Here is a 26,123-nt window from a genome sequence, read left to right as displayed (position 1 = left end):
ACAGTGTTTACTAAATATGCATCGATTTTGCACCATTGTAAAGTAAAAATAACTGTAAGTCTAGGGATTTCCCTGGTGGTCTGGTGGTTAAGAATCCACCTTGCAATGCAAGGGACACTGGTTCAATCCTTGGGTCCCGGAAGATCCCACATGCTGTGGAGCAACTAACCCTGTGCACCACCACTACTGAGTCCTTGAGACACAACTAGAGAATCCCTGCACCACAATGAAAGACCCGTCTTGACACTATGGAGACCCCGAGTGCTGCAACTAAGTTCCAATACAGCCAAATAAATAAATACATGTATAGTTTTTACCAACCAAAAAACTGTAAGTCTAACCATTATTGGTCAGGGTCCTTCCGTGTTTTCTTCTGTCATTTCTTGATTGTTGCTGCTCCTCTACTCTAGTCTTGCATTGGTTCTCTGTCTCATCTCATAATTTTCCTATCCTTATGTTTTTCTTGTGTTCTGGAAGAATTCCTTGCACTGGTGACCTAATTCCCTGTTTAGCTGCCAGAAATTGTCTTCCGGCTCCCTGTCTCCACTGAGCATTAACATGGTGATGACATTTTTCATTCCAAAAGCCCCTCCCTGTCCTCAAGCAGGCTATGCTTTATCACATTCTGCTCTTGAATCTCGTAAGAACCAGAGATTTAAAATTTTTATCTTTGTAAGTGGAAGGCCAGGTGGCCTGAACCTGCAGGGTAGGGCCTTCTTTGGATACGCAATTCCTTTTATGATCCGTGACTTCTCTCTGACCAGTCAGCTGACTTCAGAAAGGTCTGTCAGTGGGAAGGCTGGGTGGCCCTCTCAGAGCCTGGGTAGGTCTTAGTGTCATTGTCTTCTTCATAGCTAAAGGATTCAGGCAACATTTAGGCTTTTTGTAATCGTTGTTTGCATCTTAGAAGTATTTCAATGGGGAGCTACAGGTCAAAGGAGACAACATTGACAGGGATTTCTCCACTTCTAAGGTTTATCTGTAGCATTTTGCTGACTGAATTACATAAGGTAAGAAATGACTGATTTTTTTCTTCAAATACTTAGGTGACTTCCTCGTTTCCTGTTTAACTAAATAATCTGTACCCCCATCACTGTTTTTGTTTTTCCCTTACAGCACATTTTCTTTCACATAGATTTTAGGTTTTGTTGTGCTGTCTTGAGTCCCTATCACACTCATTTAATCTACTTTTATTTTCATTTTATTTTTTCAGCCATACCTCACAGCATGCGGGATCTTAGTTCCCCAACCAGGGATGGCACTCATGCCCCCTGCATTGGAAGTGCAGAGTCTTAACCACTGGACGGTCAAGGTAGTCCCTAATCTCTTTTTAAAATTACGTTTTAATGTCTTAGACAGCTTTCTGAGCACATGGTTAGTCTTCCAGGAGAAATTTGGCATATTTTTCTGAGTTAAATACAGAAAAATACCCATTGGCATTTTCACTAAAAAGCCAATCAATGAATGCCGGTTCTCATGAGCAGTTGGTCATATTTCACTGGGTCAAGTCTCTCAGCAGAGGACAGAGCCACTGCCTTCAGTACCCTTCACGTTTTTGGTTCTGGTTAGCCCTGAGGACAGATGTCCTTAGCTCTTTTTCATGTGAATGGATCTTTTTTCCCCTCATATTTTATCTCTCTCTCTCTCTATCTGTATATCCCATTACATTGTATTATAGCTGTTATACAGAAAACTCTGTACTTTATTTTGAATCTGGGCTGCCCTACTAAACTTAATAGTTCTAACAGTTTTCCAAATGCCTCTCCTGGATTTTCTAGTGATATAGTAATACCACCTGCAATAATGAAAACTGAGTCTCCATTCTATAGTGATATTTCTTATTTTTGAATGATGCCATCAGAAAATGATAGTGGTGAGCAGGCATTATTTTCTACTTTCTTGCTTCTGTGGCAAGGGTTCTGAAGGGTTGTTATGCCATTGTGTATCATGCTAAATAAGTATCCTAGTTCTAATTTACTAAGAGCTTAAAAAAAAAAAAATCCCTGAGTAGGTGCTGTACTTTTATGGAATGGCTTTTAAGTGTGTATTGAGATGATGACTTAAGTTTCATAAAAATATACCGCCTTAGTAATGTGATATATTAATAGATACCTTTATGTTATACTGTCCTTGAATACTGGGATACATGCTACCTGGTCATGTTGAATTTATTGTTTTAGTAGCAATTTGATAACCTACTACTTTATATGGGTATTTTGCACCCAAGATTATACTGTTAAACACTAGCTATAATGTCATAATATCCTTATCCAATTTTCTCTGTTCTAGAAAATGAAATGGTAGATTGGATTATTAATCCTAATTCCTCACTCTGCCATTATAATATCGCATACCCACACCTCTGCCACAGCCTCACTGAGGCAGAAAGTACTTCTCCACCACTTGACTTTGGGCTTGGCTATGAGACTTCCTCTGGCCAATAAGATTAGCAGGTGCAATATGAACAGAAACTTAAAACCTGCTTGCTTGGTGGCCATCCTGTGCACGTGCCATCCCCGTGAGAGAATAAATGAGGTAGCCACTACCCTCTTGTGTTCTCCCAGCCCCCAGAATTATTTAAATGCTTTACACTAGCAAGAATTTCACAACATATGAACAGTTCATGGTGCATGGCTGGTGCTCAGCCACTGTGCCTTGCTCTACTCCCTGGGCTGGCTAGTCAGCAGAGGAAGGAACTGTGATAAAGATGGCCACATTATTATCTCCCAGCCAACATACTCTTCTAGATCTGGCCAATCCTCCATCTAGAGGTCCCTTTGGATCTGGGTGGGCACCTCTGCTTGGGGCGAAAGGTGTGTTTTCTGAGGCTGTTTTCACCTTGTGATCTGAGGGCACTTGGTCTTAGAGCCCAGCTACCAGGCTGTGAAAGCCCCAGCTAGCCTTTGCAGAGTCCCCCTAGCATAGCTGTGAGTATGGTTAGAGTCAATGTCCCATCAGATGTCCCTGGCAGTATCCAGCATCAACTGCTAGCCATGTGAGTGAAGAGGTCTCCAGCTGACTCGTGCTTCCTGCTGTCCACTCTTTCCTAGTCTTTGAGTCTTCTCAGCTGAGTCCCCAAACATCGTGGAATGGAGACAAGCCATCCCCATGAGGCTCTAAGCATAACAAAATGGTCAGTTGACACCATTAGTTTATGGTGGCTTGTTATATAGTAATGATAACTAGAACAGGAAAAGAGATTCAGAAAGGTCATGTGATTTTTCCCATGATTACACTACCAGCAAATGGCAGGATTGTGATTGGAATCCAGGTCTGCCTGTGCTTTTCCTGTTGCACTGTACTAATGACCAACTGAGCGTTGGGGTAGCCTAAATCAACCCTGAATATTCACTGGAAGATTGATGCTGAAGCTGAAGCTCCAATACTTTGGCTACCTGGTGCCAACTCATTGGAAAACACTCTGATGCTGGGAAAGACTGCAGGCAAGAAGAGAAGGGGATGACAGAGGATGAGATGGTTGGATGGCATCACTAATAGACATGAGTTTGAGCAAGCTCTGGGAGATGGTGAAGGACAGGGAGGCCTGGTGTACTGCAGTCCATGGGATCACAAAGAGTCAGACGCGACTTAGTGATTGAACGACAACAACAAAGGCAGCCAGGCCTCAGAAGGTAGTCCCACCTCTGTCTGTGAACATCCCCAAACCAGGTTCGTTGGGCATATGACAGAGATTCTGCCTCTAGAGTAGACTCGGACAAATGAGACCATCTCCCCCAACAAGACTGGACTTCAATGGAATGTTTCTGCTGTTTAAAATGCTTAGCAGCCTCAAGAGCCATGAAGCAGAGACTTAATAGCATCCCAAACAGTAAAGACTTCATTATTTCCATGGAGCATGCTTTGGCACATTTATCAGCATGTTATTAAGAATTACCATACATATTTAAAACAAAACTACAATTGTCAAAACAGTTGAGAAAAGTGTTAGGTAATGCCAGCAGGCATCTGGCAGCCTCCAGTTCTGGGACTTTTGCCGGGCAAAGCTCACTGTTCCCCTGGGCACCGGCACGGTCTGACTCTTACCCACTTCAGAGACCCTTTTGTCCATTTTCTTCTTTCTTTTGTTGTTGCTGAAAAGCATCCTGAGAAACAAAGCCCTGAAAGGCAGGAAGCTTTTCAGAAATATCAGGAGCAACAATCGCAAGTGCTGTTAGAAATTAAGAAACATGGAAACAAAGAAAAGAAGTTGGAGTGACTATAAGCAGGTTGTGGGGGGCAAGGGGGGGAAGGTAACCTGTCAACTAGACTAAACTAAACTAAAGGGGGCTTCCCAGGTGGCACTAGGGGTAAAGAACCCACCTGCCAATGTAGGAGACACGAGACTGGGGTTCGATCCCTGGGTTGGGAAGATCCCCTGGAGGAGGGAATGGCAACCCACTCCAATATTCTTGCTTGGAGAATCCCCACGGACAGAGGAGCCTGGCGGGCTAAAATCCATGGGGTGTAAAGAGTCAGACACAATGACTGCAGCGACTCAGCACACAGGCACCTGCCTTGATAGTGCAGTTCGTGTGATTACTTGGGCCTCCAAGCTAATGTCAGCAGCTCCTTTGCCTCTTTTCTACTCAATCATCCCTATTTTCTCTAGACCTTAATCATAAAGAGGAGATCGTTAGGCAACATTTAACTTAGCTCCTGATTTCTGCTTTACTAAACATACATAATACCTTACCTAACCTGTTGATTCCTTTCCTGCATTAGGAGTAAAAATGAACAATTAAGTAGTTAAAGGATGACTGACCCTCTACCCTGAGCTTCTGCTTAGTAAATTTATAGGACAGACCATGTGGGCAAGAGAACATCCAATTGCAGGAGGGCCACGTGAGCAAGACAGTGTCCCAAGGAAGATCTGGAGAAGTCAGCAGGTCTGCACGCAGTGGAAAGATGATGAAGAACTTGACCTCCCACCTGATGATTAACTGAGATTGTGTCCACTTCTTTTCCCCTTTAAAGATTGTCATGGCTGAGCAGAACCTTTGGAGGTGGTCTCTGGACGTTAAGTCCACCATCTCCAACATCTCCCCAGATTGCCAGCTTTTCTGAATAAAGTGCTTTTCTTCTCTACCGAAGCTTGCCCCCCGACTTATTACTGGCTGAGTGGCAAGCGGCCGAACCTGTGTTTGGTTACACTAAGCCTAGTGAATATGACCTGGCTGGGACTACTAAGGCTTTGAGGCCATTTTGGCATCCTTTCTTTTTTGGCATCGTCAGCTCTCAAGATTATTTAACAAGTTTTGCTCTTTTCTTCATGTGTTTGTTTGTTTCTTCAGCCAGATCGCTCTTAGCTCTCATGGACCAAATGAATAAATAGGCAGTCTCAAGACTGCCTATTTATTGCTTTGCTTTGGGCACTGCTGGCCAGAGCACTCATCAATTTCCATGTCCACTGCAGGTCTCGATGGCTGAAGTCTGCAGCAGGGAGAAGATCAGATTCAGCATTCCCAGGACCCCATGGAGAGTGAAGGCCCTCTGGCAGGATACTGGGCTGGCTGGGACCCTGGTGGCCGTTACCGGAAAAATGACCATCCTGCCTCCAGCACCCTTGGTGTATGTTCCTCTTCTTCTGTCTGCCCTCTATTTCCCTCACTTCTTTCTGGAAAAGAGTCTTTCTTTCTTTCAAACTCTTCCTGAACACGACAAAGCCCTCTCTGGTCTCAAGCCTCTCAGTGCTTGAGCTGGTCAGTGTGAGGTTTCTCTTTCTTTCCCTGCCAAACGTCCCAGTTTGGGTGTGCAATTTCTTAAAAAAAAAAAAACTTAACAGAGTAAACAAACAACAAAGTGCTAATATTTCATAGAGTTTAAACTTCCTCTGGTCCTGGGTAGAAAGGACTTTCTGGTTTCCTCTCTCTTCTAACCCATTCTCTGCAATCATCTACCCAAGCCTCAGACACTTGGCGCTGGTCCACCGACAGTGCCTTCTGTCTGTCTGAGCACCGACAAAGCCTCGGGTGGGGTGGCTGGCTCTGTGGGGTCCTGTGTGCTTTACGGGTATCAGAAACTCTTTCTTTCGCGTGTCTCTGTTTTCCATTATTTAACTCCTGGCAGCTGCGTCTCTGCCTGCTGAATGGAATGACTATCCTTTCAGAAGAGAGGATTATAAAAAGAACTTGGCAGAATCTCAGATGCCAGGGTCTCGTGGCTTCTTGTTGAAGGCCTTAGATCTGGCTGGAACTTCATACAGGAAGCAAGGCAGTGGGGGGCAGGCTGCAACCGGGCAGTTCTGGCGCTGTGTGTAGCCCACTGAAGAGGGTCATGGGGAAGCTGCCCAAACACCGCCCTGGGCAGCCTCGCCCCAGGCAGCCTCTGCATGTGGAATCTATGCAAAGAAACCTCATTTCCCATTAAGGAATAACTGGTCTTGGGCAATCAGTCCCTTCAACTGTCCTCTCAAGATAGGCTTTGTGGCGGTAGGAACCTGAGGGTGAGCAGGCAGAGACACACCTGAGCTTCTGACCTGGGGCAACTTATTTAACCTCTCAGCTCCCCATTCTCTCCTCCTGAACCAAATGAGCTCATGAAGGAGACAGAGATCAGTTCAGGGCAAACACATGGATGGAGAACATGCTAGAAATATCAGTTGAATCTGAATTCCCTCCTCCTTCTCTCCTGTTTTCACTACAAGCACCATTTCTCTCATTAAGGCAGAGGGGCTGGCTTGGCAGGCACTTTAAGCTGGATAACGCACCAGCACTGTGAATTCTCAAATAAATATGGTGGCAGCCCTGCCCTCATGGAGGTTTAGTCCTGGTAGATGAAGAGTCATCATGGGGTGGTCAACGTCGGGGAGATGTACACAGGGAGCCGAAGAGGCTCTGAACAGGCAGAGCAGATTTTCTGGACGGGGGCATCCAACCAAGTCATGTACCATTGCTGAAGGCAGATGGTGATCTATGAAAGGTAAAGTCTTGTTAATCAAATCAATTTTTTCCACTCTAACTGTACTGAAAAGAGACTTAAAAAATCTTCAGAACAACTGAAGCTTGATGATTCCTTGATTCTGCACTAATATCCTTGCCCATTTCTTGATACGTTTTCAATTTACCTTCATGGTAATTTACACTCAAGGAAACTGTCCAAGATCTGCTAAGGGATTCAATAGAACAGGTCACGGAGTTAAACGCTGTGGTGAAACCTAGGGCTTAATTTTATGGATAAAATTTAAATTGCCTAGCTGCCTTTTTGCATTATTCATGTTAAGACTAATGGTTACTCAGTGAGTAGGAAGAGATGACTGTAGGAATCAGGGGGCCATCTTGCTATTCTTTAAGCACATCTGGTGAGGCTGTGGATTCTGCCCTCGGGGTTAACAGATCTTGCATTGGGAAGAGATCTGATCAGCCCACTAGCCCACCTCCACCACTGGGGCTGCTCCTGAAACTGTAGTGGGGGCAAGGAGCCTGAAACTGGAATTCTTCCCAAGATCAACCCTGGGAGGAATGAGGGGGTGATAACATTTTAACACCAGCACTTTTTTGGTACTTCTCAAAGTGAGGTCTGCATTGATGTCATAATTAAAAATGCACATGCCATGTTGCACCTGGAAGTGCTCTCTGGTTGTGAGATTTACAAACTCTTTATGAACTTTCATTTATCCCAAGCATCTCAGGTAAGTCTTAAGCATCAGTGGAGAAGCATGGGTCAGCAGTGACTATAGGGGGACCACTTCTTTCAGTTATTCAAGGTTCTCTGATTAACCTAGCTCTAAAGTAATTGAGCTCTAAGGTAAACAAGGACCCCTTTGCTATTATGACCAAATGACCAATTTTATGAGTATGGAACAAAAGGATAAAGTTAATTGTATCTCAATTTTAAGAATGTTTAGGTTTTTTTTTTTTTAAGGATATGTATTTCTTAGGTTGTAAATGTTTTATACAGTTTAATGCAATTTCATTTTGAGGTTGGTTTCTAATAATATCCTTAATTTACACATCTAATATATGCATTGGTCAATTCTGATTTATGTAAATTATAGAAGATCCTATTCACTTGCAATAATAAGCCATAATTTAGAGTTGCAAATCTAACCTAAAGCTAACCATTCTCAGGAAGCACTAAAAAACTAGTCTCTGTAGGGAAACCTTTTTCTTAAAAAGTTTTTAATTTTTATTTCCAGTGCCGTTTAGATTAGTGTTTCTGTAGCTCTTCTGTGCAATCGTTAACAGGCACCAGCGGCCCCAAAGAAAAAAGGTTCAGTGATCCAACAGGCTTAGGAAACCCTGGGGAAGACAAAGTGAAATAGGTTTTTACTGCAGATTACAGATCCTCTGAGAGACCCTAACATGTGGATGTGCACAGTAACTCCAAGAAGGGGATGGAAATCTTAGGGTTTGCCAAGCTCATTTAGCTTTCATGGAATGTTCTGTTGGATGAGCATTGAGAGGACCACTAGTTGTCAAACACTTAGTTTAACCCACTGGCAAACTATTTCAGGGGAATTACGCTTAGATGTACTGCCCTTAAGACCCAGTCCTAGGAAAGTGTATCACAACTGTGAGTGAATATAAGATCACACGAGCAGCCCCCTCAAACACAAACCTCTCACCTGACGTTCAAGTTCAAGCACTGATCTCAACTAAGGGAATCAGAGTCTACTTGCTCATCACCAACACTCACTGCCACCATCCTCAAATAATGATCAGCACTGCTGACCAACACCACAACTTCTACCACTCCCAACACATTGAAAGCACCACCAACATTCTACAAAGACCAACAGGAGCCAATCAAATGTAATATTATTACAATTATTTTGGTTTCAAGCAATAAAATTCTTTTTCCTATATGACAAATTTGTTTAGTTATCTGGATAATGATTTCAATATAATTAACTGGCTTCTGTAGTAATTTTACATCTTTTAGCTTTTTATTTTTTAGACATAACAAAGATAGTACAGAGACTTCCCAGACATTCTTCACTCAAATTCTGCTAATGTTAACATGTTATATAAGCACGGTACAGGGATCTAAACCAGGAAGTTAATATTAACTCTATTCACTAATCTACAGGCCACATTCATACTTCCCCTCTGTTGTCCCACAGTTGCATTTTTCTAATGTAGGGTCTGATTCAGGATTTCATGTTGTGTGTGCCTGTCCTGTCTCCTTGGTCTCCTCTAATCAGGGACAGTTCCTCAGTCTTTCATGAAAAGGTGTGACCAGGTATTTTGTAGAACATCCCTCGACTTGGGATTGTCTGCTATTGTCTCATGATTAGATTGAGCTTATGCACCTTGTTGTTCGCTGTTCAGTTGCTAAGTCATGGCTGACTCTTTGTGACCCCATGGAGTGCAGCATGCCAGGCTTCCCTGTTCTTCACCATCTCCCAGAGATTGCTCAAGCTGTCCATTGAGTCACTGATGCCATCCAACCATCTCATCCTCTGTTGCTCCCTTCTCTTCCTGCCCTCAATCTTTCCCAGCTTCAGGGTCTTTTCCAGTGAGTCAGCTCTTCCAATTAGGTGGCCAAAGCATTGGAGCTTCAGCTTCAGCATCAGTCCTTCCAATGAATATTTAGGACTGATTTCCTTTAGGATTTACTGGTTTGATCTCCTTGCTGTCCAAGGGACTCTCAAGAGTCTTCTCCAACACCATAGTTCAAAAGTGTCAGTTCTTCGGTGCTCTGCCTTTTTTAGGCTCCAACTCTTGCATCTATACACGACTACTGGAAAAACCATAGCTTTGACTATACAGACCTTTGCCAGCAAAGTGACGTCTGCTTTTTAAAATGCTGTCTAATTTGTCATACTTTTGTTCCAAGGAGCAAGTGTCTTTTAATTTCATGGCTGTAGTCACTGTTTGAAGTGATTTTGGAGTCCAAGAAAATAAAACCTGCCACTGTTTTCACTTTTCCCCATCTATTTGTCATGAAGTGATGAGACCAAATGCCATGATCTTTGTTTTTTGAACGTTGAGTTTTAAGCCAGCTTATTCACTCTCCCCTTTCATGGAATCTTAGGTAAGAATGTCTTAGAGATGACGTTGTGCCCTTCTCAGTACATAGTATCTGGGGTATGTGATGTTGATCTGTTTTGATTTTGGTGCTAATACTACCTTTAATACTTGGCTGAGGCGGTGTCTGCCAGATTTCTGCATTGTAAAGTTCTTACTTTCTCTTATATATTTGTAATTAATAAGGATCTTGTGGGAAAATGCTTTGAGACTATGCAAATATCATACTTTTGCCTACTAATTCTAGCATTCATTGAGTAGTTTGGTGTGTAATACTCATTACTGTGATGTTGGCTAAATAGTGATTTTCCATTCCCAACATTCTTTATTAATTAGAATTCTACTGGAAGTAAGAAATGTTGCCTTTCCGGCAATTACGTATTCATTCGATCACTTATTTCTGTCAATATGGACTCATGAATACTTCTTTTATTCTATGGGATGGAATCCACTATCATCATTTATTTTGTTCCATAGATTATCCCAGATTTGTCCAATGGAAGCTACTTTAAATTGGCTTTTTTTTTTTTTTGGTATTTCTGACACACTCCCATCATTTGTTAAGTATTCCCTTGCTTTCAGGACCCACAAGATTTTCAGGCTTGTTTTGTACTTATGCTGCCCCAACTCTGGAATCACTTTTCCAAGAAGCTCTGATTTCTTTTATTGGAGAATGACATACAGAAACCAGGAAGGCTAGCTGTGCTCATTGGTGGTTTTCAGGAACCTCTGAGAAGACACTAGAAATTATACACACACATATGTACACACACCTCACCATATTTATTTCTATAACCATCCATCTGGATATAATAAAAGCCATGAGATCATACTGAATCCTCCCATTCTAATCCAACACCACAGAGTCCATTCTAGCCTTCCTCTCCTTTTTTTGCAATTCCTTTCTTCAGTACTGAGATACCTGGCTCTGTCACCACAATAATTTACTCATTTGCTTGATCCTAGTATTTGTGTGTGCACGTGTGCTAAGCTGCTTCAGTCGTATCTGAATCTTTGTGACCCCATGAACTGTAGCCTGCCGGGCTCCTCTGTCCGTGAGCTTCTCTAGGCAAGAATACTGGGGTGGGTTGCAATGTCCTCCTCCAGGGGATCTTCCTGACCCAGGGATCGAACCCACAGTTCTTACTTCTCTGAATTGGCAGGTGGGTTCTTTATCACTAGTGCCACCTGGGAAGCCCCCTAGTATCACACAGTTTCAAAACTGCTTACCTACATTCCTGTGGAAAACATATTTTCTAACTAGAGAACAATATTTATGTATGCTTTTTTTTTTTTTTGTCTTTAGCATTGCAGTGTCTAGTCACAATGATGCTTTCCAAGTTACTGAGGTTGGAAATAACTTCAACCTTTTCTTTCCCACCGGCTTCATTGTGGCTATGTATTCATTTAGTGGAGAAGGAAATGGCAACCCACTCCAGTATTCTTGCCTGGAGAATCCCAGGGACGGCGGAGCCTGGTGGGCTGCCGTCCATGGGGTCGCACAGAGTCGGACACGACTGAAGCAACTTAGCAGCAGCAGCAGCATTCATTTAGCAGAGAAGGAAATGGCAACCCACTCCAGCATTCTTGCCTGGGAAATCCCACGACAGAGGAGCCTGGTAGGCCACAGCCCATAGGGTCGCAAAAGAGTCCAACACAACTTAACGACTAAACAACAACAAATTTGTTTATAATAGAGAGAGGCTCATTTGTTACTGCCTGTTTTACACTTAGGTTCCCCTCACATCCTGGTTGACATTAATCACAAATTTAGTTTTTGGAGTATGAGGTTTCATGAGTCTAAGAAGCAGACTGAAAACAGAGGTATACACTCAGAGAAGGTGGTCTCCTCCCTCATCCTATTTTCTACTCTATTCCCATCCACCCCGTATTCTTTCCACTCTGCTCCCATTCACCCACTAGAAGGAACCAACATCATTAGCTTATAAAATCCATTCTTAAATGATTTTGTCCTCTTAAGATTTATTTTCCCTGTAATTATCAGTAACTCATCACTCTCCTCAAGGTCCTTGGGAACTCTTTCCCAACAATATAATTTTTATCCGTATTTATACAGACACATCCTTTCAATGCGTTTTAATTAATGCCCTTTGTGCTGCTGGGAGGCGTACTTTGCTGTCTGTTTTATCTGATGTTGGCCTGGATTTTCTGAATGCTCTTGCATGAGTTCTCTTTATGACCCGCTTAAATAAGCTGCCAAATGCTGGTGCCCGATTCTCAATGATCTTCACTTCCCATTTAGAAGACAGAGATGGCTTCAGGTCCTGGCATGTTAACCCTGGAACCAGCTCTTCAGGGAGCTGAAAGTGTGACCTGACTGGCTTGTGTGGCAGTGGCAGCAGCAGGTAGAGACAGCATGGTGTGTCAGGAGATGGGGACCCCTGTGGACACATGACAAGAGCACTGGCTCTGCATTCTAAGAGTCTGGGGCTTTGTCTTTTACTTGTTGGGCAGGTCACATGTAAAACCTGTCACCTCTCCAGACCTCAAGCTTCCTTGTAGCTGTAAAGTGGGAATCTTAACACTCCACAGGACCGTTTTGAGGATGACATTATTCTATTTGGAAACCCCTGGCATGGAAGAGGTCCACTGAAGGATGCTGTCACTTCCTCACTTTATCCTTTCATCCACAAAACATGTTGTTTCAATCTTTGTTGGTTTTTTAAATTACACTTTTTGAGATAATTGTAGATTTATAAGTAGTTGTAAGAAATAATGCGGAATAATCCCATGTGCCCTTCACCCAGTTTCCCCAACGATAACATCTTCCAGTATGACACTTCCTATCACACCCAGGACGTTGGGACTCATAGAATGCACTGACCTCATTCAGATCTCACCAGTTCCACACTCACTCACTTGCCCATTTGAGTGTGTGCATGTGTTTAGTTCTGAAAAATTTCATCTCATCTGTAGGTTTTGTGTATCCACCGCCAACAGCAAACTACATAATAGCTCCCTCACCCTCAGGAACTCGGTGTTGTGCTTTTATCACCACACCCACTTCCCTCCCACTGCCCCCAAGCCCTCATGCTAATCCCTGGTAATCACGAGTCCAATCTCATTTATATAATTTTGCCATTTCAAGGATATTATATAAATGGAATTATTTAATATGCAACCTTTTAGGATTGGCTTTTTCCACTCAGCAATACTGCCTGGAGTTGACCTAGCAGAAGCCTGAAACTACGCTAGTGTGGAATTTGGGACAGACTTAGTTTTTGCAATAACCTTGTACAATCTTGCAACAGAGGCAAGCCACACAGATATATACCTGGACTCTCCTGTATTATAGAATTTTTCTTGTTCTGAATATCCGTGATGTTATAGCTGACAAAAGCAAAAACTGGTATTTTGGACATTTTCTTAAATTTTTTAAGCTAAAATCACATGCAAGAATAGCCTTTGCAGCTGCTAATTTTGACACCTTTTAGATTGGTATGAAAGTCTGTGTTGAAGCGGTAAACCAATGAGTGCTACCTTTTGGATATTATGTTTCATCTTTAGTTAAACACTTCCCTGGTATATTCATTTATCATGCTCTTGTGCTCAGTCACTAAGTCGTGACCAGCTCTTTGCAATCCCATGGGCTGTAGCCTGCCAGGTTCCTCTGTTCATGGGATTCTCCAGGCACGAATATTGGAGGTTGCCATTCCCTTCTCCAGCAGATATTCCTGACCCAGGGACTGGACCCAGGTCTCCTGAACTGGCAGGTGGATTCTTTACCATTGAGCCACCAGGGAAGTCATATTCATTTATATCATCTAATATATGACACGCTGTTGTAGTATGCACAATTTTGTGATCTTTTGCCTATTTCCTTATTGGACTGTTTGTGTTTTTATTAAATTTTGAGCATTCTTTTTTTTAAAGTGGGTTAAAATTGTTATATAACATCATCAAAGTTGTTGTGCAGATAGTTTGTTTCTTCTTACACTAAATCTATTCTATGGTCTGAATGTATCCCAAGATACTTGGACCATCTCCAGTTTTTAATTATTATAAATGAAGCTGTAATGAACATTTGAGTACAGGTTTTGTGCAAACATAAGTTTTCATTTCTCTGGGATAAATGCCCATGAGTGCAATTGCTGGGTTATATGGTAGTTGCACTTTTAGTTTCACAGGAAACTGCCAAATTGTTTTCCAGAGTGGTTGAGCCATTTTACATTCCCAATAGCATTTACAAATGGTCTTGTTCTCTGCATTCTTTCAAGCATCTAGTGTCATCATTATTTTTTATTTTAGCTATTTTGATAGGTGTATGATAATACCCTATTATGTTTATAAAGAAGTTACATTTCTCTAATGACTAATGTTGCCAAACACCTTTTCATGTATTTATTTGCCATCCATATATCCTCTTCAGTGAAACGTGCTTTTGTGTCTTTGGCCCATTTCCTTACTAGGTTGTTTGTGTTTTTATTAAATTTTTAGAATTATTTTTTTTAAATGAGTTGAAATTGGTATATAACATTATATTTGTCTCAGGTGTACAACATAATAATTCGGTATTTGTATACACTACAAAATGATCACCACAATAAGTCTAGTTACCATCCATCATCATACAATTGATTCCCTTCCCCATTTAGCAGCCCGTTCAAACCCCTTCCCCCTGGTAACCACTAACCTGATCTCTGTATCTATGAGTTTGTTTTTGTTTCACTTGTTCCTTTGTTTTGTTTTTATAGATTGCACATATAAGTGAAACCATATGGTATTTGTCTTTCTCTGTCTGACTTATTTCACTTAGCGTAATACCCTCTAAGTCTATCCATGTTGTTGCAGGTGGGAAGATTTTCTTTTTTATGGCTCAGTAGTATTCCATTGTGTATACATACTACCTCTTCTATATCCATTTATCTATAGATGGGCACTTAGGTTATACCTGTATCTTGACTATTGTAAATAATGCTGCAATGAGCATATATCTTTTAAAATCAGCGTTTTCATGTTCTTTGGAGAAATACCCAGAAGTGGAATAGCTTGGTCACATGATAACTCTATTTTTAGTCTTCTGAGGAACCTCCATACTGTTTTCTATGGTGACTGCACCAATTGACATTCCCACCAACAGGGTACTGAGGTGAGATTCTTTACATATTCTGGACACTAGTTTTTTGTTGGATTTGTGGTTTGCAATTTCGACTCCTTTTGAAGAATCAAGCAGCAAAAAAGTAAACAAAAAATATTGATTTGTTTTAGTTTTCTACCTGTTTGGGGAAAGCAGAAGAGAGTGGGGAATGAGGGGGAAAGTGGGAGGCATTTCATGGTTTATGAGGATTATGAGCAATGGCTCCCATTTTTCACAGCATGTACACATGAAGTGCAGTGAGGCAGATGGAAACCAGAATGCGTGGAGTCAGGAAGTGTCTGAGGGCTTCAATATGAAGCACACTCACAGGTAAGGTTCTGTTCACTCCCTACCCTGGCACAACTGAGTTTGGTGCAAGAGTACATGCCGTGGAAACTGCCCACTTAAGAGACTCTTTCAGGATCTGTTTCCTTCTACATCCCAAGGTAGACATAGAAGGATAAGGAAAATGCTGATTTGTTATTAAATCAGAAAAGCACCTCCTCTTGAAAGAATGTGAAACCCTTAAAGTCTCACAAGATAAGGAACAAATTATCTTGGTTCCAAACAATTGGTGGAGTAATTCAACATTCTTAAATCTATCTTCTCCAGAAAAATCTCTTAAATTAGAAGTGTGAAAATGAACAGTTTTTCAGACCAGGCTGGAGGACTGCCCATGAATATATATTAAAATCACTCTATTTGATTAATAAGTGTCCATGTGAGCCCAAGATTAAGACAACATGCTGAGCTTATATTATATAATATTTGTTCATTCTCTGATGATATCTCCAAAAGCCCAGAAGACCCAGATCTGGGGTTGCCACTGCCTTAAATAGAATTATTATAGCTTAATTTCCCTCCTTATCTCAGATTGTAATGTACCAGTGTATCATGGTGCATTTAATTCTCTCTATATTCATTGTGTAATAGAGGATCAACATTAAAGTCACAGGGGTAGCACACTGGACACTGACCAGACATTTTTATTTAACACAGAAAAATGCTGGTGTAAATGATATTGAAATAAATATGCTCTGATTTAAAATGCAAGTTCCTGAACGGAAATCCTGGGAGCCATATAATACCATTACCCTCCTCAAGGTTGTCCAAAGGGAAAAAAGTCAGACAAGGCTTTCAACCAGGTTGTTATCTTTATGATGCAATTTAATCTGGGATGCTACAAACACGTGGGGCAGGATCGTTAAGCAATAACATCATAAAATATCAAGAAGGGGCTAAAGAAAACAGGAGAAACTGTTTTGTGGTTTTCTCACTTCCACACAAAGATGTGAGAATATTATGTTAACCTGTCTGGTGACCACAGGGAACTGCTCTGAGCCTGCATTGGGTGGGGCCTGCTCCGATGTAAGTGGAGAGACCAAATGTATTGGATTTGTCATGTGGGTTAGACCCTTCATGTGTATCATCTCATTTAGGCCTTTTGATAAATAACTTTTAAGATTAGGAGATATTTTCCTCATTTATACATTTACTCATGTAATTAACTAATAAACTCTTTTATATCGATTTAGATTCAAGAACTGTTACTTTATTCAATAAGTTATAATGCTTAACTTCATTATTTATTTTTATGCTCAAATTATCCTATATTTTATCAGTGGGAACCCCTTCAAGCTGGCTCCTGTGTGCCAAGGACATTTAGACATGTCCCCATTATTGAAGTACTTTCATATTTTCTGGCACCACAAGATGTTCCACGTTCAACATCTTCCTTGCCCCAGACCCAGAAGTGACCATTTTTCCAAGGAGAGCTTTTCATACAGAATAGTATTTAGAAAACAAGATTAGAAATGTTAGATGGTACTATTGCTACTGGAGTATAATTATTTCTAGACCCTCTCAGCAGATAGGAATAAGCTACAGATGTATATGTATATGTGTCTGTATGCATACTGACAAGACATATCTGTTTGTCTATCTATCTAATCTAGTTTACCTATCTACCCATGAGTTCACATTAATACCTTCAATTGCAATCCCACACCACGAGGGTATTTCTAAGTTCCCTCTGTTCTATCTGTAACTTCATTGTTCAAGAATGAGAAGCCTGACTTTCATTATCCATAAGATATTTAATTATTGCTTAATCCTAGGATACTTAGGATTGGGCTTCCCTCATAGCTCAGTTGGTAAAGAATTTGCCTGCAATGCAGGAGACCTGGGTTAGATCCCTGGGTTGAGAAGATTCCCTGGAGAAGGAAATGGCAACCCACTCCAGTATTCTTGCTTGGAGAATCCCATGGACAGAGGAGCCTGGCACGCTACAGCCCATGGGGTCGCAAGAGTTGGACACAACTTAGTGACTAAACCATCACCAGGATACCTAGAAAAGAGTTTTAGATTGTTAGCCCATGACTCAGGGAGAAAGAAATCTACTTATTAGAGTTGAATATTTGTTTACATTTGATTTTGTGATCCCAAGCAATGCAGCAATCAACCATCTTTTAAACATAAAAGCTCATATTTGCAGCTTCTCTTGAGAAATCAGAAGGTATGGCTCTCCCCACCTTTGGACAGGGCATGAGTGCTTTCCCAGGGTTTGCTCTCTGTCTCCCCTACAAATAATCCCTCCTTGCTCTTGTACATTCAAACCCCACTTCACCTGCACCTCTGCCATTCCTGGAAGGACTGTCTCCACCACTGCTTCCTTTTCCTCTCTCTCATTCCCTCCATTCTGGTGGTCAATGCTGCCACTTCAATAAAAGCATTTCACAAAGAACTGGCTCCATGCTGCTAACTCCATATACGTGATTTTTCAGCTTTGTTTAACTTGACCCCTTAGTAGCAGTGATGAGGGAAGCCCCATCTTTCCTATGACAAAAACTGTTCTGGTTCCTTCCCACTTGGTGGCCTCCTCACCTTTCTGCACAAGCTCACCCTCCTTTGTTCATTTCAGTTCAGTTCAGTTGCTCAGTCATGTCCGACTCTTGGTGACCCCATGGATTGCAGCACACAAGGCCTCCCTGTCCATCACCAACTCCTGGAGCCTACTCAAACTCATATCCATAAAGTCAGTGATGCCATCCAACCATCTCATCCTCTGTCGTCCCCTTCTCCTGCCTTCAATCTTTCCCAGCATCAAGGTCTTTTGCAGTGAGTCAGTTCTTGGCATCAGGTGGCCAAAGTACTGGAGTTTCAGCTTCAGCGTCAGGGCTTCCAATGAATATTCAGGACTGACTTCCTTTAGCATGGACTGGTTGGATCTTCTTGCAATCCAAGGGACTCTCAAGAGTCTTCTTCAACACCATAGTTCAAAAGCATCAATTCTTCAGCACTCAGCTTTCTTTATAGTCTAACTTTAACATCCATACTTGACTACTGGAAAAACCATAGCTTTGACTAGATGGACCTTGGTCGGCAAAGTAATGTCTTTGTTCTTTAATATGCTCTCTAGGTTGGTCATAGCTTTTCTTCCAAGGAGCAAGCATGTTTCAATTTCATGGCTGCAGTCACCAGCTGCAGTGATTTTAGAGCCCCCCAAAATAAAGTCTCTCACTGTTTCCCCATCTATTTGCCATCAAGTGACTAGACCAGATGCTATGATCTTAGTTTTCTGAATGTTGAGTTTTAAGCCAACTTTTACACTCTCCTTTTTCACTTTCATCAAGAAGCTCTTTAGTTCATCTTTGCTTTCTGCCATAAAGGTGGTGTCATCTGCATATCTGAGGTTATTGATATTTCTCTCAGCAATCTTGATTCCAGCTTGTGCTTCATCCAGCCTGGCATTTCACATGATGTACTCTGCATATAAGTTAAATAAGTAGGGCGACAACGTGCAGCCTTGATGTACTCCTTCCCTGATTTGGAACCAGTCTGTTGTTCCATGTCCAGTTCTAACTGTTGCTTCTTGACCTGCATACAGATTTCTCAGGAGGCAGGTGAGGTGGTCTGGTGTTCCCATCTCTTTAAGAATTTCCCACAGTTTGTTGTGATCCACACAGTCAAAGGCTTTGGCATAGTTAATAAAGCAGAAGTAGATTTTTTTTTTTCTGGAACTCTCTTGCTTTTTCCATGATCCAACAGATGTTGGCAATTTGATCTCTGGTTCCTCTGCCCTCCTTTGTGGGACTGCTAAATGTGGTGGCTCCCTGGAGCTTACACCTCTTATGGCTCTCTCTGTGATCTCACTTACCCTGATGGGTGTCTTCATTTATAATGTCCATCTCCAGGCCTGTCTTCTCTGAGTTCTCGTCACCGCCTTCTCTCAGATGTTTCACAAGTCTCTCAAAGTCAACAGATATGAAGCTGAACTTGTTCCTCCCCAAGTCTGCTCTACCTCCAGACTCTTTCTGCTGTGGTGGTGCTTTCTCTATCCCCCAGACCCAATCCATTAAGAGGTCAGCTTCAGTCTCTAATGATCTTCCTCATCCGCCATTTTTGTTGCCATGTCACCCTCTCATCCAAAGTATTGCTTCAATGGCCCCTTAAGTGGCTCCCCTCCTTTCCCCAACTCTGTAGTGTTAGTATGTTGTGTGTCGGGGGCAGACAGAAAGAGGAGGGAGAGAAATGCAGATTTTCACACAGCTCTTAGGATGAAAAGAAGACTTCTTAACAATGGGCTGCAAGGCCCTCATAGTTTCCTAACCTCCTACAGCACTCCCCTCTGTTCTTGCTTCTCAGTTATTGCATCTGTTCATCCCTCAGTGGGCAGCCATGTTCTCTTCCCCACGGGACATTTGTACGTGGGCTTTCTTGGTCAAAGAGTGCTCTTTTCTTGCATCCCCTAACCCTGGCCAACTCACTTTCAACCTAAAATGTGCCCCACTATTCTTCTCCAGCTCAGTCCTTCCATTTTCAGAAACACTTTCCCTGGACTCGCTGTCTTTGTCCAGCTGCCTCCCTGTTCACACTGATAGCATTAGGAACTTGGCTCAGAGGCATTTTTACCTCTGTGGCATCTGATTAATACACCTGCTTCCCTGTTACAGACTGAATACCTCTGTCCCCTCCCTAATTCGTATTTGGGACCCTACTCTCTGATGTGATGGTATTAGGAGATGAGGCCTTTGTGAAGTGCCTGGGATTAGTTGGGGTCATGAGGGTGGGGCCCTCATGACTGGGATTCGTGCCCCTATAAGAGTCACAAAGAGAGCTTGCTTTCTCTTTCTGCTCTCATGAGGACACGATGAGAAGTTGGAGTCTGCAATTTTGAAGAGGGCTCTCAGCAGGGCCCAATCATGCTGGCACCCTGATCTCAAACTTCCAGCCTCCAGACTGTGAGAAGTAAATTTCTCTTGTTTACAAGCCACCCAGACATGGCATTTTTGCTTATGGCAGCCCAAACTGACCCAGGCATTCCCTTAGGGGCACAGGGCCCACTCTTGTTATGTCTGCTTCTAGCACAGTTCCCAGCACAGACATGTGCTCAACAAGAAGCTTGTTGAGTAAATGGAGACAACATGATGTGGTGACTACAAGCATAGACTCTGAGGAAGACCGGCTCTACCCTGTGTGTGATGTCAGGCAAGTCACTCGAATTCTCTGAGCCTCAGCTTCCCCATCTGTTAAATAGGGAGAGTGACAGCACTCACCTCATAGGGCTGTTGTGAAGATTCAATGATCTTTGTTTAAATGTAATGCATTCAGTTTACTACCTGACAAATAGTAAGAATGATATGTGTTTGTTGTTAAATATGTAAAATGAACAGGTACTAAATAGTCATTGAATGAATAAGTATTAATGAACCAGACAGAAAATCTGATTTTAAAAAAGAAATACAAGTGGGCTATTGCTCACATATAGGCCAATGGCCAAATCATGTTGACTAGAAATAACAAACTAAGTAACAGAAAACAAGATTTAAAATTTAATTCAACCTGCATTAGTAAGTCTGTGACTACATGTTGGGAAAACAACTTCTTACAACTGTGAATGCACCTAACATCTTAAGAGAAATGGGGACTCAAATTCTTAATATATTCAATGAAAGCTTTAGGTATGTCTGATGCTATTGACTAGTCATATGTAGGGCTGAATTATTTCTGTCAAAAATCAGCAAAACAAGAATAAAACTCCCAAATGAACTTTTTGTAAATCACCCACAGCTACCACACAAATTCATCCATCAAAGGTTTGAGAATCTTCTTTGAGAGGTCCCCATGCAGCATCCAGTGCAGGGCAAGATAGCACCATGACTAGGAGACAACACTATAAAACACAGAAATCACACATTCCTACCAGCCCTTATCATATTCTCAAACATTCTTTCAAGTAAAGGAATATAAAAAAAAAAAAATCTGGTTCATCATTTCTTCCTTTGAGCATGTATGACTTTGTCAGGGTATTAACAATGAAAACCTTCAGGTCTAGTTTTCATCCAATGTATAATTTTTTTCACTATAAAGGGGTGTATTATCATAGGACTAAAGACAGTTAAAAAGTTTTGGATATAGTGTTTCCGTCAGTTTTTAAGGTTTTGTTGTTGCTTTGGGAGAAAAAAAAAGGAAGGACAGTTGTGGTATGAAGAAAGGGTGCTTGGGAAAGGGGAAAGAGCTCAAAACAGCAAAGTAATTAGAGCTACTGCAGCAAACTAGGAAGACACTATTAGTTTCTGCTTAAAGGTACTACATAAATTGCTTTAGCTTGTTTAGTTCAATTTATATGCACACAATATCAAATTAAAATTGTGAGTTGTTTCAGTGAAAATGCACCAACAGAAGGGAGATTTCATTTTCTTCATGAAAAAAGAAAGTCAGCTGTGAGGCCAGATTTTCATCCAACCTTAATTGTGAGCTGATTCTGATTGAGAGAAAAGGCTCTGTTTAAATATTTGTCCCAGGAGAGACAAGGGGTTGGGTGAAGGCTTGGTGCACAGTTCTGCTGGCTGTGCGAGGCTGCAGCCAGCAACTGGGGCTGTGGGTCGGGGGAACTGAAGCCAAGCTGTGCAGAGAAGAAATTCACACCACACACCAAGACCTAGTCCTCCCTACCTTACCAGCCTCATCTCCCTCCCACTGCTGGAACGAGATTCTCTTCCATCTCCACATTTTACCTATGCTGCTTTCTCTGCAGACAGTGCCCTCTAAACAGTGCTTGGCTAAGTCTCTTATGTTCTTTAAGCCTTTGGTGTCACCTCTTCCAAAAAGCTTTCTCCAACCCCTTTGAGCATGTATGACTTTATGATCCCACTCTTATATCTATACATGACTATTGGAAAAACCATAGCTTTGACTATAGGGACCTTTCTTGGCAAAACGCTGTGTAGGCTTGTCATAGCTATTCTTCCAAGGAGCAAACGTTTTTTAATTTCTTGGCTGCAGTCACCATCCACATTGATTTTGGAGCCTAAGGAAGTCTGCCACTGTTTCCACTTTTCCCCCATCTATTTGCCATAAAGTGATAGGACCAGATGCCGTAATCTTTGTTTTTTGAATGTTGGGTTTTAAGCCAGGTTTCTTACTCTCCTCTGTTTCTGACTGACAGAAACACTATATCAAGAACTTTTTAACTGTCTTTAGTCCTATGATAATACACCCCTTTATAGTGAAAAAAAATTATACATTGGATGAAAACTAGACCTGATGGTTTTCATTGTTAATACCCTGACAAAGTCTTACATGCTCAAAGGAAGTGGAGACATCTCTCCTCTGCACCTAGTACCACAATCATGTATTTCTCATCACTTAACGCTGTGTACCCCGTTTGGGCAGGAGATGCAATTTAATCAATTCTATTTCTAGCAACAGTGCCTGGCATGAAGAAGACACAGTAGGTATCTGAATAATGTTGGACGGTGTCAACCTGCTGGGTAACACACAAAGACACAGCCAGCAGAATCCATTCTGGATTTTCAATAATGACTGGGTACTTTCTATGGAGGAATGATTGGGAATAAAGGCAAAAGGATGCTTGAGGTCCTATGTGAGGCCCCTCTACCTATTAATACCTTAAATAATAGGGTTCAGGTTAGTCTAATTTGTCTCCCACCCACTTCCCTGTTTTGGGTCATGCTTTTGGTAGTGTCTTATTTTAAAAATTTTTTTATGGAACATAGGTCACAAAGATTTTCTATGTTTTCTTCTAGAAATTTTAGTTTTAGGTTTTTACATTAAAGTTTATGATCTATTTTGAGTTAGCTTTTGTATATGGTACAGGCTTTGAGTTGAGAGTTTTCTCTGGGGGGAGGGTGACAGATGAATATTCAGTTGTGCCACACCTATTGGTGAAGGTGAAAGAGGAGAGTGAAAAACCTGGCTTAAAACCCAACATTCAAAAAACAAAGATCACGGCATCTGGTCCTATCACTTTATGGCAAATAGATGGGGGAAAAGTGGAAACAGTGGCAGACTTCCTTAGGCTCCAAAATCAATGTGGACGGTGACTGCAGCTAAGAAATTAAAAAACACTTGCTCCTTGGAAGAATAGCTATGACAAGCCTACACAGCGTTTTGCCAAGAAAGGTCCCTATAGTCAAAGCTATGGTTTTTCCAATAGTCATGTATAGATATAAGAGTGGGATCATAAAGAAGGCTGAGTGCTGAACAATGATGCTTTTGAACTGTGGTGCTGGAGAAGACTCTTGAGAGTCCCTTGGATAGCAAGGAGATCAGACCAGTCAGTCCTGAAGGAAATTAACCCTGAATATTTATTGGAAGGACTGATGCTGAAGCTGAGCTCCAATACTCTGGCCAGCCGATGCGAAGAGCCGACTCATTGGAAAAGACCTTGATGCTGGGAAAGATTGAGGGCAAGAGAAGGGGATGACAGAGGATGAGATGGTTAGATGGCATCACTGACTCAATGGACATGAGTTTGAGCAAACCCAGGGAGATAGTGAAGGACAGGGAAGCCTGGCATGCTGCAGTCTATGTGGTCACAGAGAGTCAGACACAACTTAGTGACTGAACAACAATTTTTTGAAAAGATTATTCTTTCTCTTCTGCATTGTGCTTTGCAACTTTGTCAAAAAATCAATTGTCTATGTCAGTTGGGAGAGAAATTTGGTGTTCTCTATTCTGTTACATCTATCTATTTAACTATTTTCACACCAATACCACACTGTAACAAGTACTGTAACTTTATAATTAGTCTTGAAATTCAGTAATCTCCCAACTTTGTTCTTCTGTTTAAAAATTACTTTGGTGCATTTCCATATTAATTTTAGAATTAGCTTATTATTTTTTACCAAAAAAAGCTTACTGGGGTTGAGTTGAATCTATAGGTAAATTTGGAGAGAATTGAAATTTTAACACTGTTGAGTTTTCCAACCCACAAAACAAGGCATGTCTCTCTATTTTAATAAGGTTGTCTTTATCTCAACAATGTTTTGTTGTTTTTGGCATATAGGTCTTATACACTTTTGCTGGATTTACCTCTATTTATTTTTTCTATGCTATTGTAAATGGTATTATTTAAAATTTTTAACATGATTCTTTGCCGTGTGTATATAGAAATGCAACTGATTTTTATATATTGATCTTACATCTAGCAACATTGGCTTTCCTGGTGGCTCAGATGGTAAAGAATCTGCCTTCAATGCAGGAGACCCAGGTTCAATCCCTGGGTCAGGAAGATCCCTGGAAAATGGAATGGCAACCCACTCCAGTATTCTTGCCTGGAGAATTCCATGGACACAACTGAGCAACTAACATACACATACTAGTAAGATTACTAGACTCATCTATTAGTTCTAGGAGCTTTTTTGGGGGTAGATTTATATGTATTTATACGTATTTTCTCCATATATGATTATGCCATATATAATTTTTTTCCTATTCCAATCTGGATGCCTTTTATTTCTTTTTCTTGCCTATTGTTTTGGCTGGAACCTCCAGTACCATGTTGAATAGAAGTGATAAGAATAGACATTCTTATCTTGTTCCTCAACTTCTAACTGGACAGTTTAAAACATTTATAGTTAAGAGTAATTATTGATAAGGATGGACTTTGTCATAGTGTTGTTTTCTATATGCCTTGTAGCTTTTTTGTTCCTCAGCCTGCATTAGTGTGCTTTAGTTGATTTTTTAGTAGTGAAATGTTTAAATTCCTTCATCATTTTCTTTTCCATATATTTTATAGCTATTTTCTTTCTGGTTACCATGGATTACATTTAACATACAAAAGTTGTAACACTCTTACTTGAATTTATACTTGCTTAACTTCAATGATATACAAAATCTCTGCTCCTTTAAAGCTCTGTCCCCACATCTTTTGGTTGATGATGTCACAAAATCACATCTTCATACATTGTGTGCTCCGAACTAGTCAGTCTTTTAAATGAATTAGTTTCTTAAGTTACATAGGAAGTCAGACTTTGAGTTACAAACCAAAATTAAAATAATACTAATTTTTAGATTAAGTTTTTTTTCTTTAAATGTATTAATCTCTTAAATTGTGTAGAAAAAAAATACAGCTAAAACTATTGTTACAGTAATGCTACCTTTTATAATTTCCCATGTATTTATCTTTATTGAGATATTTATTTATGCATACAAGTTTGAGTTAACTGTCTTAGGTCCCTTCATTTCACCTGCAGGACTCCTTGAGAATTTCTTACAGGGCAGGTCTAGTGCTAACAAATTCCCTCAGCTTTTGTTTTCTGAGAATGTCTTGATTTTTCTTCTCATTTTTGAAAGATAGTTTTGCTAGATATGGGATTCTTTTCTTTTTGGCCACAATTCATGGCTTGTGGTGTATCACTTCACTGACCAGGAACTGAAGATGCACACCTGGCAATGAGAGGTGGTGCAGTGGTAAAGAATCTGTCTGCTACTGCAGGAGACCCAAGAGATGAGAGTTCAATCCCTGGGTGGGGAAGATGCCCTGGAGTAGGAAATGGCATCATGCTCCAATATTCTTGCCTGGAAACTTTCATGGTCAGAGGAGCCTGGTGGGTCTCAGTCCAGTTCAGTTCAGTTCAGTCGCTCATTCGTGTCTGACTCTTTGTGACTCCATGGACTGTAGTACACCAGGCTTCCTGGTCCATCACCAACTCCCGGAGCTTGCTCAAACTCATGTTCATCAAGTCAGTGATGCCATCCAACCATCTCATCCTCTGTCGTCCCCTTCTCCTCCTGCCTTCAGTCTTTCCCAG

At 41.3% G+C, this 26,123-nt stretch overlaps 1 protein-coding gene and 2 long non-coding RNA genes across 12 annotated transcripts in view; 2 read left to right on the top strand and 1 right to left on the bottom strand.

The window, feature by feature from the left end:
- The window catches only part of LOC145539833 (uncharacterized), a 386,573-nt gene that overhangs the window by 186,509 nt on the left and 173,941 nt on the right, over positions 1 to 26,123 (top strand). The gene's annotated exons all lie outside the window — the stretch shown is intronic.
- The window catches only part of NMNAT3 (nicotinamide nucleotide adenylyltransferase 3), a 121,094-nt gene that overhangs the window by 33,026 nt on the left and 61,945 nt on the right, over positions 1 to 26,123 (bottom strand). The gene's annotated exons all lie outside the window — the stretch shown is intronic.
- Positions 815 to 5,806, top strand: LOC145539832 (uncharacterized). The gene is made up of 3 exons (XR_014077985.1): positions 815 to 1,010; positions 1,214 to 1,312; positions 5,414 to 5,806. It is a non-coding gene; the product is annotated as an uncharacterized LOC145539832 (long non-coding RNA).

Source organism: Giraffa tippelskirchi, chromosome 2 (genome assembly GCF_054371585.1).
Source record: "Giraffa tippelskirchi isolate mGirTip1 chromosome 2, T2T-mGirTip1v1.2.pri, whole genome shotgun sequence".
In the NCBI taxonomy this organism is placed as follows: Eukaryota; Metazoa; Chordata; class Mammalia; order Artiodactyla; family Giraffidae; genus Giraffa; species Giraffa tippelskirchi.
This window is presented reverse-complemented; position numbering and strand designations above follow the sequence as displayed.